Here is a 14,565-nt window from a genome sequence, read left to right as displayed (position 1 = left end):
GGAGGAGCCAAGAAGCACGTTGAAGGTTGATGGCGGCGGGATGTAGTGCGGCGCAACACCAGGGATTCCGGCGCCAACGTGGAACCTGCACAACACAAGCAAAGTACTTTGCCCCAACGAAACAGTGAGGTTGTCAATCTCACCGGCTTGCTGTAACAAAGAGTTAACCGTATTGTGTGGAAGATGATTGTTTGCAGAAAACAGTAGAACAAGTATTGCAATAGATTGTATTTCAGTAAAGAGAATTGGACCGGGGTCCACAGTTCACTAGAGGTGTCTCTCCCATAAGACGAACAGCATGTTGGGTGAACAAATTACAGTTGGGCAATTGACAAATAAAGAGGGCATGACCATGCACATACATATCATGAAGAGTATAGTGAGATTTAATTGGGCATTACGACAAAGTACATAGACCGTCATCCAACTGCATCTATGCCTAAAAAGTCCACCTTCAGGTTATCATCCGAACCCCCTCCAGTATTAAGTTGCTAACAAATGCATACCAATTGCATTAAGTATGGCGCGTAATGTAACTAGTGACTACATCCTTGAACATAGCACTAATGTTTTATCCCTAGTGGCAACAAGACAACACAACCTTAGAACTTTACGTCACCGTCCCGGTGTCAATGCAGGCATGAACCCACTATCGAGCATAAGTACTCCCTCTTGGAGTTACAAGCATCTACTTGGCCAGAGCATCTACTAGTAACGGAGAGCATGCAAGATCATAAACAACACATAAGCATAACTTTGATAATCAACATAACAAGTATTCTCTATTCATCGGATCCCAACAAACGCAACATATAGAATTACAGATAGACGATCTTGATCATGTTAGGCAGCTCACAAGATCCGACAATGATAGCACAATGGGGAGAAGACAACCATCTAGCTACTGCTATGGACCCATAGTCCAGGGGTAGACTACTCACACATCACACCGGAGGCGACCATGGCGGCGTAGAGTCCTCCGGGAGATGATTCCCCTCTCCGGCAGGGTGCCGGAGGCGATCTCCTGGATCCCCCGAGATGGGATCGGCGTTGGCGGCGTCTCTGGAAGGTTTTCCGTATCGTGGTTCTCGGTACTGGGGGTTTCGTCACGGAGACTTTTTATAGGCGGAAGGGCAGGTCAAGAGGCAGCACGGGGGCCCCACACCACAGGCCGGCGCGGCCAAGGGGGGGGCCGCGCCGCCCTAGGGTGTGGCCCCTCCGTGGCCCCTCTTCGTCTCTCCTTCGGACTTCTGGAAGCTTCGTGAGAAAATAGGCCCCTGGGCTTTGATTTCGTCCAATTCCGAGAATATTTCCTTACTAGGATTTCTGAAACCAAAAACAGCAGAAAACAGACAATCGGCACTTCGGCATCTTGTTAATAGGTTAGTTCCAGAAAATGCACGAATATGACATAAAGTGTGCATAAAACATGTAGATAACATCAATAATGTGGCATGGAACATAAGAAATTATCGATACGTCGGAGACGTATCAACCACCCACAGTAGTAATGAAGTTTCAAATGCTAGCCACTCTCCTACTATTAATGGTAAAATAATTGGTGTATAAAAAGTCCCCGCTCCTTCTACAAAATTGCCTAGAATCACTGAAACTGTTTCTGATAAGTGTGCTGAAATTTTTCGAAGTATGGGAGATAATAGTACTTTCACATTTGATAAAAAAAGACTTTGATTTTGATTATTGCAATATATCTGAATTAATTAAGTTCTTATAAAATCTTGCTAGAAGTCCTAGTGCTAGTGCTATAAATATGGCTTTTACAAAGCTTATTACAAATACTCTCATGCAAATTAGAGAGTAGAAATTAAAGCGTGAAGCATCTATTCCTAAAAAGTTAGAAGATGGCTGGGAGCCCATCATTAAGACGAAAGTAGATGGCTTTGATTGCAATTATTTATGTGATCTCGGTGCAAGTATTCATGTTATGCCTAGAAAAATCTATGATATGCTTGATTTGCCACCGTAGGAATAATGTTATTTGGATATTCATCTTGTTGATATTGCTGCAAAGAAACCTGGGGAGAGTTAATAATGTTCTCATTATGGTTAACAATAACCTTGTCCCCGTTGATTTTGTTATTTTGGATATTGAATGCAATGCTTCCTGTCCAATTATTTTGGGGAGATCGTTTTTTAGAACTGTTGGTGCTGCTATTGATATGAGTGATGGGCTTATTAAATATCAATTCCCACTCAAGAAAGGTATGGAACACTTCCCTCCGAAAATAAAGAAGTCACCTTATGACTCTATTATTAGAAATAGTTATGATGTTGATGCTTCTTCACTTGATAATACTTGATGCTACCTCTTTTTCTGCACCTAGCTAAAGGCGTTAAATAAAAGCACTTTTGGGAGATAACCCATGTTTTATTTCTGTAATTTTTCTTTTTTGAGTCTTGAAAGTTATTACCTCTATAATAACCTCTAATTATCATTTTTATTTCATTTTTGTGCCAAGAATAGCCTCTAATAGGAAGAAAGTAAGATTTGGAAAGTTGTTGTCCTGAAAATAGATTCTATGTTGTCACCAAAAATAAAAATTCACGTAAATATCCCGAGCGGAATTGTGATCTTCCAATTTTTTTGCATATGCCCCGGGTTATTATCTAACTTTCGTTAGTTGAACACTTTTCGATCTGAGCAATAGAAGATTTTCGAAAAAAAATTGATATTTACCTGCTGTTCTGTTTTAACAAATTTCTTCCACTATTTGCATTTGCTTTTTAATCTCTTTCTTTTTTAGTTCTTTTGAACAAAGAGCTTTTTTAAGAGGTTGTTACAGTAGCTAATGCTTTAATAGATATTTGATATATGTTAGAACTGAATTCAAGTGGATTTTTTTATTTTGATTGTACTAATGCTACTAATAAAGAATTGTGTGAAGTTTTGTATGAAGGAAGTTTTCAAGTGCAGGGAGGAAAAATGATGTAATGAGATGAAGAGTGGATAAAAGCTCAAGCTTGGGGATGCCCCTGTACCCCAAGAAATATCCAGGAGGTACAAGAGTCAAAGCTTGGGGATGCCCAAGGCATCCCCTCTTCATCAACAAAGCAATAGGTCATCTCTCTATGTACTATATTTTTATTGCTTCATATGCTATGTGTTGTTCTTGGAGCATATTTATTTTTGTTTTATTTTGTTTTGTTTTGTTTTTTGTAGCATATGGTTGGATCCCAGCATATTTGTTTTGGATAAAGACACGCTCCGTTTTAATTGCATAGAACGCTCTAGTTTTCGCTGTTATTGTTTTGCGAGTGTTCTAGTTCGCTAGTACTACGTTTAGCTCTTGTTCATTCACTCAAATTTTGTTCAGCATATTTTTTTTCATCTCTGAGAGCTATTTCAAATATGTTGATTGGTGTTGTAGACGTGTAAAATATTTCAGGTCTATAGTGATGCAAAAGGAAGCTTGTCTAGTCTGTGGCATAGACTTTGGCATGTCATGTAGGATGTTATTGTTTTTATACGCTTAGTATTTATTGTTGCAGAATGACTTGTCTCAAATAGCCGAGAGTGCATAATGTGCCATTGAAATAATCATGTGTTGTTTCCATCATAAAAGCATAATATTGTGGTATTCTCCTTTGATACTTTATTGGGTTGACTTGGCACATGCTTATACCATGTTATGACTATAACCAGTCAACTAAAGCCTCTATGATCATTTAATTTTTGACTTGCAATATCACTTTATGCTTTGATTGATAATGTTTTGTCTCTATATATGCACGATTATGGAAATTATTGCTCTCTTAGTTGGTCGCTCCCAGTCTTTTGCTAGCCTCCGCCTATACTGAGTATGAACTCTACTCGTGCATCCAACCACCAATAACTAAAGTTTGCCAATTGTGTCCACCATATCTACCTAGTAGTATTATTTCTATTCAAGTATATTCATCATGCTTTTATTTATCTTTTAAATTAAATTTTGGCATGAGAAAATTAGTTAGTAATGCTCTCACGAACTTGATGACACATTTACTTTCTTGCACTTAATAAACTTGATCATTGTGACTATCTTATGAAGTTTATATGTTTGCAAATTCCGAGTTGCGAGTTAGCACAACCATGCTTTCATGGGGAACGCTTTCAACATTGCACTTATTCATATTTAATTGATGTCATGTTCTTTTGTTTATGGATGCTTAGCGATGTGAAATAAAATGGAAACTTGTAAGTCCATGGAGTTTATAAAACTTGTGAATCTTGCTTACTCTGCAATTTGTCTTTCTTTTACTTTTATGTTGAGTCTTCATCTTCTTCTTTATGCACCAATTTAGATAGCATAGTTGTCATTCTTAGTGCAATGTGCATAGTCCCAAAATTATTATTGATTGATTCATGACTATGACTATTGCTTGTTCTTAAATTACTTGTATCTAGTCACCCTCTGAACTTTGAAGGTGTCCTAACATTTATGTTTTGTTACTTCATAAAGGACATGTTGAGTACCAGTTTGATATGTTTTCTCTATGCTCATAAACAAATAGTTCCTTTCAATGCACAATTATTCATGATCCTTTGTTTGAGCTATACTCTTCATGTTATAACATAGTTGCTAAGTTCTATTGTTAGAATTATATCTATCATGCCTATGTTTAGAGTACTTTGATCCCGGCTCACAATGCTTTACAGTGCTTGATCAACATTGTGTTGGCTTCATGTCACCTCAAAAATTATTTTGTTATCACTTACCTCCTCGAGGACGAGCATGAGTTAATCTTGGGAATGCTTGATACATCTCAAACGTATCTATAATTATTGATGTTCCATGCTTGTTTTACACCAATTTATATATGTTTTCCTCATGCTTCGTTGTACTTTTATACATTTTCCGGCAGTAACCTATTAACAAGATTCCACAATGCCAGTTCCGTGTATTCTGCTGTTTTCTATTTCAGAAAAGTTGTACAGGAAATATTCTCGGAATCGGAAGAAACAAAAGCCGAAGTCAATATTTTTCTGTAATGAAGACAAAGTCCAGAGGGGGGTCAAGCAAAAGGCAGCAGGGCATCCAGACTAGCCCTAGACGTGGCCCGGTCCTAGCCCACGCCTAGGGGTGGTGTGGGCCCCCTGGCCTCCACCGACATCGCCCCTCCGCCCATTTATTCACGATCTCGGGAAAACACTGAACACCCGAGCCTCCATCCACGAAAATTTCGTCGCGTCCACCATTGCAGACCCTAGCTCGGGAGGGTTCTGAAGTTCTTCCCGGCACCCTGCTGGAGGGGGAAATCATGGCCGGAGGCATCTATATCGCCATGCCCACATTTGAAGTGATGCATGAGTAGTTCATCCTGGACTATGGGTCCACTGCAGTAGCTAGATGGTTGTCTTCTCCAATTTGTGCCTCATGTTTAGATCTTGTGAGCTGCCCTACATGGTCAAGATCATCCTTATGTAATGCTACATGTTGTGTTTGCTAGGATCCGATGAATATTGAATACTATGTTGAGATCAATTATATATTCTTGTCATATGATATTTGTGATCTTGCATGCTCTCTGTTGCTAGTAGATACTCTGGCCAAGTAGATGCTTGTGACTCCAAGAGGGGGTATTTATGCTCGATAGTAGGTTCATGCCTCTAGTTTTCTGAAAGAGTGACAATAACTTCTAAGATTGTAGATGTGTTGTTGCTACTAGGGAGATAACAATAATGTTTTATCTGAGGGTAATTCTATTCTTTACTTTACACACATTGCTTAATGCGATAATTGATGACCCACAAGTATAGGGGATCGCAACAGTCTTCGCGGGAAGTAAAACCCAATTTATTGATTCGACACAAGGGGAGCCAAAGAATACTTGAAAGCCTTAACAGCGGAGTTGTCAATTCAGCTGCACCTGTAAACAGACTTGCTCGCAAGAGTTTATCAGTAGTAACAGTTTTATAGCAGTAGCAGTGGTGAAATATCAGCAGCAGTGTAACAAAGATAGCAGTAGTGATTATAGTAAACAGCGGGATTAAAATACTGTAGGCACAGGGATGGATGAACGGGCGTTGCATCGATGAGAGAAACTCATGTAACAATCAAGGCAGGGCATTTGCAGATAGTAATAAAACGGTATCCAAGTACTAATCAATCAATAGGCATGTGTTCCATATTTAGTCGTACGTTCTCGCAATGAGAAACTTGCACAAACACATTGCCCTAGAGGCTTGCCACTTTCAACCTCTCCACCATCAACGTTGGTCTTGCCCTAGAGGCTTGCCTTGGTGCACCGTATGATAAATTCAGGGTCTCCCCTATCAGAGAGAGAGTTTTCATCTTTGATGTTTTCTCTAAAGAGGTGGGTTTTATGATCCGAGATCTGCATAAACACATTGCCAAAGACTTCATCTGCTATTTCCACTTGTGGGGTTTTGGAGGTCTGAATTGGCGATTAGAGGAACTGAGATGGTATGATGAGCAAGATCAGGAATGGACTGATATAGGCCCAAAACATTTTAATCGCTCTACCCATAGATCTACCTATCATGTCCAAGATCGACGTAATTTCTTACGTACTTCTTCGAAGTTTGTGTGGAGGAGTCATCCCCTCACTGGAGCCAACGCTATACCGCTGGGTTCTATGAACCATGGTATTAATCGTGATAGATCTACTCCAGCTGATTGCAGTTCGTCGATTGGAAGAAGCGGGAATTTAAATTCAAACCAAGATCCCATCGCATCTGCTAGAGTAACCCCTGATCATAGTACTTCGCAGTTTGGGCCATCGGCCCAGAAAGACAATTACACAATCTCGATCTTCTGTTCTCGTTGCTTGATGAAGGGGCATTGGAACAAATCGTTGCCGAAGTTGCTATAATTATGGGCATGTTGCGGTAAAATGTCTTTCCAGATTAAGATCCAAAAGATTTACGTGGAAAATCAAATCTGTTAGCCCTATATATGAAGGTGGGATTTCTACCCCCTCTCCATCACATAGCGACGTCTCCATCTCCCACGTTTCTGAATCTACGCTAAACCCTAGCCCTGCGCAAACTTCACCCCTCATGGCCAATTATGACTGTGACCCCTTCCCACATGTCCCGGCTGGTATGGCGATCGTTCCTACTGGTCCCTTACGTGCTCAACGTGGGCATGTCATCATTGGTGGAGACTTCCCTGCCTTCTGTGACGACTGGGCGGTTGCAACTCTTGCACCTGCAATGAGCCAGAACCATCATGAGATCATTGTTGAGACGATTGCTGCTCAGTTGCAAAATTTTGGTATTGAGGTGAGATCTATTTCCAAGTGTGCCATGGGATCTGCTTTGGTTCGCTTCCCCACGGTTACAGATCGTGATGCTGCTGTCAATCTCAGCCCAATGTGGATTGGTGACACCAGTCTGAGGTTTGTCCCGCAAGATCGGGCCATCAACAGGCGTGCAACTCTCCTAACCCATGATGTTTGGCTAATGATCATGAACTATCCGCTTGAATGCTGGGACGTGGAGATCATTATGCGAACAGTGGTGCCATATGGTCGTTTCCTAGTGTGGAATAAGGACATGTCTGACAGATCTAGGATCCTGGTGAAGATCAGAGCATATGATGTGGACACACTACCTCTCAGTCTGGTGGTGATCAGAAACCTGACAGATGATGGCAATGCGGATTCTTGGACATGTCCACTTTATATTATTTCCAAAGTTATGCTTGGAGGTGGTGCAGGTGATGAAGATCCTTTGCCGACCGATGGAGGAAATCCACATCCTGTTATGATCTATGAGCAAGGAGGATTTTGGCATGATCAAGCGATGCACAATGCTGATGATATGGACCAAGGTCAAGAGGAGCAAGTCCACCCCAACCCAGCTGCTCCAGCAAAAGCTGCTCCGGCTGCTCCAATGGAGCAAGTTGATCCTGTGACGCCTGAAGTTATGGATACACGTGCAGCTCCTGAAGCACCACCTAGCGTATCTACTGATCCCTTGCAAATCCTTCGCAGCCTGGTTGCATCCCTCAATGATAGCAATGTAGATTCTTCCAAACTTGATGGTATTGCATTTGCAGGCGCCAAATGTTCCATCATTGATAGCAGAGGACCGACACATACAACCAGGCAATGTGTTATCATGGTTGATACCATCTTGCCAGACTGCAATGCAAGGGGCAGCTCTGTACAGATTGAGGAAATCCAGGAGACCCAAGTACCAATTGCGCCTTCCCGAGCAAAGAAGCAGAAGAAAGGACCTATGGTGGTAACTGAGGTCAGGAGAAGTAACAGATTAGCAGGCTTTGCTGCAGGATAAAAGGATAAAGAAAGTGCTCTAGCAGCAGAACAAGCAGAGAATGAGGAGATGGGCAATGTAAGAATCAACTCTAATCTGGTAACAAGGTTTGAAGCTGTGATCAGAGACCCTGAAGCTGATGCCCCTCCCCACCTGCCTCTTTCCACGGTGCAAGCCATTGGTGTTGGTCATTGCAAGATGCCACCTACGGCGGTATCAGAGGCTGCCCTGACAAAAAACAGTGATAATGATAATGAATAGTTGCTCCATCACTTTGGCCATTTGCAGGGCTATATGCTGCATTATTATCCCTAGTTCGATCATAGGCTATTGCTTGTTTAGTCAGTTATCTCTCCCACCTCCTTTTTTTTTGTATCTCAGATTACAATCAGGACAGCTCACAGTATCTCTACTCTTGTTATATGATATCCTCTGTTTTATCTGCATTTTTCATATGTCACATCTGCCTTTCAGCTCAGTACCTGAGTCTGACTATTCATGCATTTACCGGGTTGATTAATGAGTACACCAAATAGAATTTGGAGAGTGTTGGACTGGAATATAAGAGGCATTAATTCACAAGAGAGATGGGATGATATATCCAATAAAATTAATGAAAGCAACTGCAATATCATTTGTGTGCAAGAAACTAAGAGGGAAATATTTGATACTTCCTATATTAAGAAATTCTGTCCAAGGAGGCTAAACCAATTTGCCTATGTGCCATCTATGGGTAGCTCTGGAGGGATTATTACTATATGGAATGGCACAATGTATAATGGTACTGTTATCAGCCAAAATGCCTTCCATATTACAGTGGCACTCACCTGTACATTCACTGATAGGACTTGGCATCTCACAAATATATATGCTCCATGTAACATTGAGGGCAGAAATGATTTCATCCAATGGTTTGCTGACCTGGACTCATCCGATTATGATTTATGGATGTTAGTAGGAGATTTCAACCTTATCAGAAGTTCAGAAGACAGAAATAGACCAGGAGGCAATGTAAGCAATACGATCATGTTTAATTCTCTTATACAAATTCATGATTTGGAGGAGATACCATTGAAAGGCAGAGCCTACTGATACGTCTCCGACGTATCGATAATTTCTTATGTTCCATGCCACATTATTGATGTTATCTACATGTTTTATGCACACTTTATGTCATATTCGTGCATTTTCTGGAACTAACCTATTAACAAGATGCCGAAGTACCAGATTCTTGTTTCTGCTGTTTTTGGTTTCAGAAATCCTAGTAAGGAAATATTCTCGGAATTGGACGAAATCAAAGCCCGGGGGCCTATTTTTCCACGAAGCTTCCGGAAGTCCGAAGACGAAACGAAGAGGGAGCCACGAGGCAGCCAGAGCATAGAGGCGGCGCGGCCCCACCCGGCAGCGCGGCCCTATGGTCTGGGCCCTCGCGCCGCCTCCCGACTTGCCCTTCCGCCTACTTAAAGCCTCCGTGGCGAAACCCCCGATGCTGAGAGCCACGATACGGAAAACCTTCCAGAGACGCCGCCAACACCGATCCCATCTCGGGGGATCCAGGAGATCGCCTCCGGCACCCTGCCGGAGAGGGGAATCATCTCCCGGAGGACTCTACGCCGCCATGGTCGCCTCCGGTGTGATGTGTGAGTAGTCTACCCCTGGACTATGGGTCCATAGCAGTAGCTAGATGGTTGTCTTCTCTCCATTGTGCTATCATTGTCGGATCTTGTGAGCTGCCTAACATGATCAAGATCATCTATCTGTAATTCTATATGTTGCGTTTGTTGGGATCCGATGAATAGAGAATACTTGTTATGTTGATTATCAAAGCTATGTCTATGTGTTGTTTATGATCTTGCATGCTCTCCGTTATTAGTAGATGCTCTGGCCAAGTTGATGCTAGTAACTCCAAGAGGGAGTATTTATGCTCGATAGTGGGTTCATGTCTCCGTGAATCTGGAGGGGTGACAAGAACCTCTAAGGTTATGGATGTGCTGTTGCCACTAGGGATAAAACATTGATGCTATGTCTAAGGATGTAGTTGTTGATTACATTACGCACCATACTTAATGCAATTGTCTGTTGCTTTGCAACTTAATACGGAGGGTTCGGATGATAACTTTGAAGGTGGACTTTTTAGGCATAGATGCAGTTGGATGGCGGTCTATGTACTTTGTCGTAATGCCCAATTAAATCTCACTATACTCATCATGATATGTATGTGCATGGTCATGCTCTCTTTATTTGTCAATTGCCCAACTGTAATTTGTTCACCCAACATGCTGTTTGTCTTATGGGAGAGAAACCTCTAGTGAACTGTGGACCCCGGTCCAATTCTCTTTACTAAAATACAATCAACTGCACATCTTGTTTTCTGTCTTACGCAAACAATCATCTTCCACACAATACGGTTAATCCTTTGTTACAGCAAGCCGGTGAGATTGACAACCTCACTGTTTCGTTGGGGCAAAGTACTTTGGTTGTGTTGTGCAGGTTCCACGTTGGCGCCGGAATCCCTGGTGTTGCGCTGCACTACATCCCGCCGCCATCAACCTTCAACGTGCTTCTTGGCTCCTCCTGGTTCGATAAACCTTGGTTTCTTTCTGAGGGAAAACTTGCTGCTGTGCGCATCATACCTTCCTCTTGGGGTTCCCAACGAACGTGTGAGTTACACGCCATCAAGCTAGATTTCTGGCACCGTTGCCGGGGAGATCAAGACACGCTGCAAGGGGAGTCTCCACTTCTCAATCTCTTTACTTTGTTTTTGTCTTGCTTAGTTTTATTTACTACTTTGTTTGTTGCACTAAATCAAAATACAAAAAAATTAGTTGCTAGTTTTACTTTACTTGCTATCTTGTTTGCTATATCAAAAACACAAAAAAAATTAGTTACTTGCATTTACTTTACTTATTTCATTATGTTTCCTCCTAAGTTTGTTCTTAAAGATGTACCGGTAGGTCGAGGGTCTATCCTTGGGAAAGACAATATAGAAGATTTTTTCACTCATATTAGTACGGTCGAAGATTTTGAAGATAGACACTTGGTAGAACTTGCCCCCACTTATGAAATTGCTGTTGCTTCTTTAGTACACGCATTAGAAGTTAGATTTGTTAATCTTAATCTTGTGATTCAACATATGTTTCTTACACTCAGTGATATGGAAGAAGGAGAAAAGAAAGATTTTGTATTAGAAACCCTTCTTAAAGAATTTGGGGGAATAGCGAGAGAAGCTAGAAAAGTTTTCACTAAATATAATAAGCTAGGTTCTTATACCAACTTTGCCAGTACCCTTGAGAAGATGGAAAAGGATAGATAAAATTACACTAATAAGGTTAATTATGAGGGGGATATTAAAACATCAATACCTTGCAAGCTCTTGGGAATGTGTGAGGCACTAGAAAAGAATTATGATTGGATTGTTCCTGAAGATTTGTTTGATGAGAGTAGCAAGCCCAAGACTAATGAAAAGGGAACCTCTGAAACTCACATAGAAAAGATAATATGCATAGTTGAGAACAATTCACACCCCGCTGAGAACACACCATCTCTTGATAATACTTGATACACACTTTCTGCGCCTAGCTGAAAGGCGTTAAAGAAAAGCGCTTATGGGAGACAACCCATATTTTTACCTACAGTACTTTGTTTTTATTTTGTGTCTTGGAAGTTGTTTACTACTGTAGCAACCTCTCCTTATCTTAGTTTTTTGTTTTGTTGTGCCAAGTAAAGCCGTTGATAGAAAAGTAAGTACTAGATTTGGATTACTGCACAGTTCCAGATTTATTTGCTGTCACGAATCTGGGTCTACCTCCCTGTAGGTAGCTCAGAAAATTAAGCCAATTTACATGCATGATCCTCAGATATGTACGCAACTTTCATTCAATTTGAGCATTTTCATTTGAGCAAGTCTGGTGCCATTTTAAAATTCGTCAATACGAACTGTTCTGTTTTGACAGATTCTGCCTTTTATTTCGCATTGCCTCTTTTGCTATGTTGGATGAATTTCTTTGATCCACTAATGTCCAGTAGCATTATGCAATATCCAGAAGTGTTAAGAATGATTGTGTCACCTCTGAATATGTTAATTTTTATTGTGCACTAACCCTCTAATGAGTTGTTTCGAGTTTGGTGTGGAGGAAGTTTTCAAGGATCAAGAGAGGAGTATGATGCAACATGATCAAGGAGAGTGAAAGCTCTAAGCTTGGGGATGCCCCGGTGGTTCACCCCTGCATATATCAAGAAGACTCAAGCGTCTAAGCTTGGGGATGCCCAAGGCATCCCCTTCTTCATCGACAACATTATCAGGTTCCTCCCCTGAAACTATATTTTTATTCCATCACATCTTATGTGCTTTTTCTTGGAGCGTCGGTTTGTTTTTGTTTTTGTTTTGTTTGAATAAAATGGATCCTAGCATTCACTTTATGGGAGAGAGACACGCTCCACTGTAGCATATGGACAAGTATGTCCTTGGTTTCTACTCATAGTATTCATGGCGAAGTTTCTCCTTCGTTAAATTGTTATATGGTTGGAATTGGAAAATGATACATGTAGTAATTGCTATTAATGTCTTGGGTAATGTGATACTTGGCAATTGTTGTGCTCATGATTAAGCTCTTGCATCATATGCTTTGCACCCATTAATGAAGAAATACATAGAGCATGCTAAAATTTGGTTTGCATATTTGGTTTCTCTAAGGTCTAGATAATTTCTAGTATTGAGTTTGAACAACAAGGAAGACGGTGTAGAGTCTTATAATGTTTTCAATATGTCTTTTATGTGAGTTTTGCTGCACCGGTTCATCCTTGTGTTTGTTTCAAATAAGCCTTGCTAGCCTAAACCTTGTATCGAGAGGGAATACTTCTCATGCATCCAAAATACTTGAGCCAACCACTATGCCATTTGTGTCCACCATACCTACCTACTACATGGTATTTTCCGCCATTCCAAAGTAAATTGCTTGAGTGCTACCTTTAAAATTCCATCATTCACCTTTGCAATATATAGCTCATGGGACAAATAGCTTAAAAACTATTGTGGTATTGAATATGTAATTATGCACTTTATCTCTTATTAAGTTGCTTGTTGTGCGATAACCATGTTCACTGGGGACGCCATCAACTACTCTTTGTTGAATTTCATGTGAGTTGCTATGTATGTCCGTCTTGTCTGAAGTAAGAGAGATCTACCACCTTATGGTTAAGCATGCATATTGTTAGAGAAGAGCATTGGGCCGCTAACTAAAGCCATGATCCATGGTGGAAGTTTCAGTTTTGGACATATATCCTCAATCTCAAATGAGAAAATTATTAATTGTTGTTACATGCTTATGCATAAAAGAGGAGTCCATTATCTGTTGTCTATGTTGTCCCGGTATGGATGTCTAAGTTGAAGAATAATCAATAGCGAGAAATCCAATGCGAGCTTTCTCCTTAGACCTTTGTACAGGCGGCATAGAGGTACCCCTTTGTGACACTTGGTCAAAACATGTGCATTGTGATGATCCGGTAGTCCAAGCTAATTAGGACAAGGTGCGGGCACTATTAGTACACTATGCATGAGGCTTGCAACTTATAAGATATAATTTACATGATACATATGCTTTATTACTACCGTTGACAAAATTGTTTCATGTTTTCAAAATCAAAGCTCTAGCACAAATATAGCAATCGATGCTTTTCCTCTATGGAGGACCATTCTTTTACTTTCAATGTTGAGTCAGTTCACCTATTTCTCTCCACCTCAAGAAGCAAACACTTGTGTGAACTGTGCATTGATTCCTACATACTTGCTTATTGCACTAATTATATTACTCTATGTTGACAATATCCATGAGATATACATGTTACAAGTTGAAAGCAACCGCTGAAACTTAATCTTCTTTTGTGTTGCTTCAATGCCTTTACTTTGAATTATTGCTTTATGAGTTAACTCTTATGCAAGACTTATTGATGCTTGTCTTGAAGTGCTATTCATGAAAAGTCTTTGCTTTATGATTCACTTGTTTACTCATGTCATATACATTGTTTTGATCGCTGCATTCACTACATATGCTTTACAAATAGTATGATCAAGGTTATGATGGCATGTCACTCCAGAAATTATCTGTGTTATCGTTTTACCTACTCGGGACGAGCATAACTAAGCTTGGGGATGCTGATACGTCTCCGACGTATCGATAATTTCTTGTGTTCCATGCCACATTATTGATGTTATCTACATGTTTTATGCACACTTTATGTCATATTCGTGCATTTTCTGGAACTAACCTATTAACAAGATGCCGAAGTGCCGATTGCTGTTCTGCTGTTTTTGGTTTCAGAAATCC

Source organism: Lolium perenne, chromosome 6, assembly GCF_019359855.2.
Source record: "Lolium perenne isolate Kyuss_39 chromosome 6, Kyuss_2.0, whole genome shotgun sequence".
NCBI classification, from domain to species: domain Eukaryota; kingdom Viridiplantae; phylum Streptophyta; class Magnoliopsida; order Poales; family Poaceae; genus Lolium; species Lolium perenne.
The sequence above is the reverse complement of the archived record's forward strand: the minus strand, read 5'-3'. Positions refer to the sequence as shown.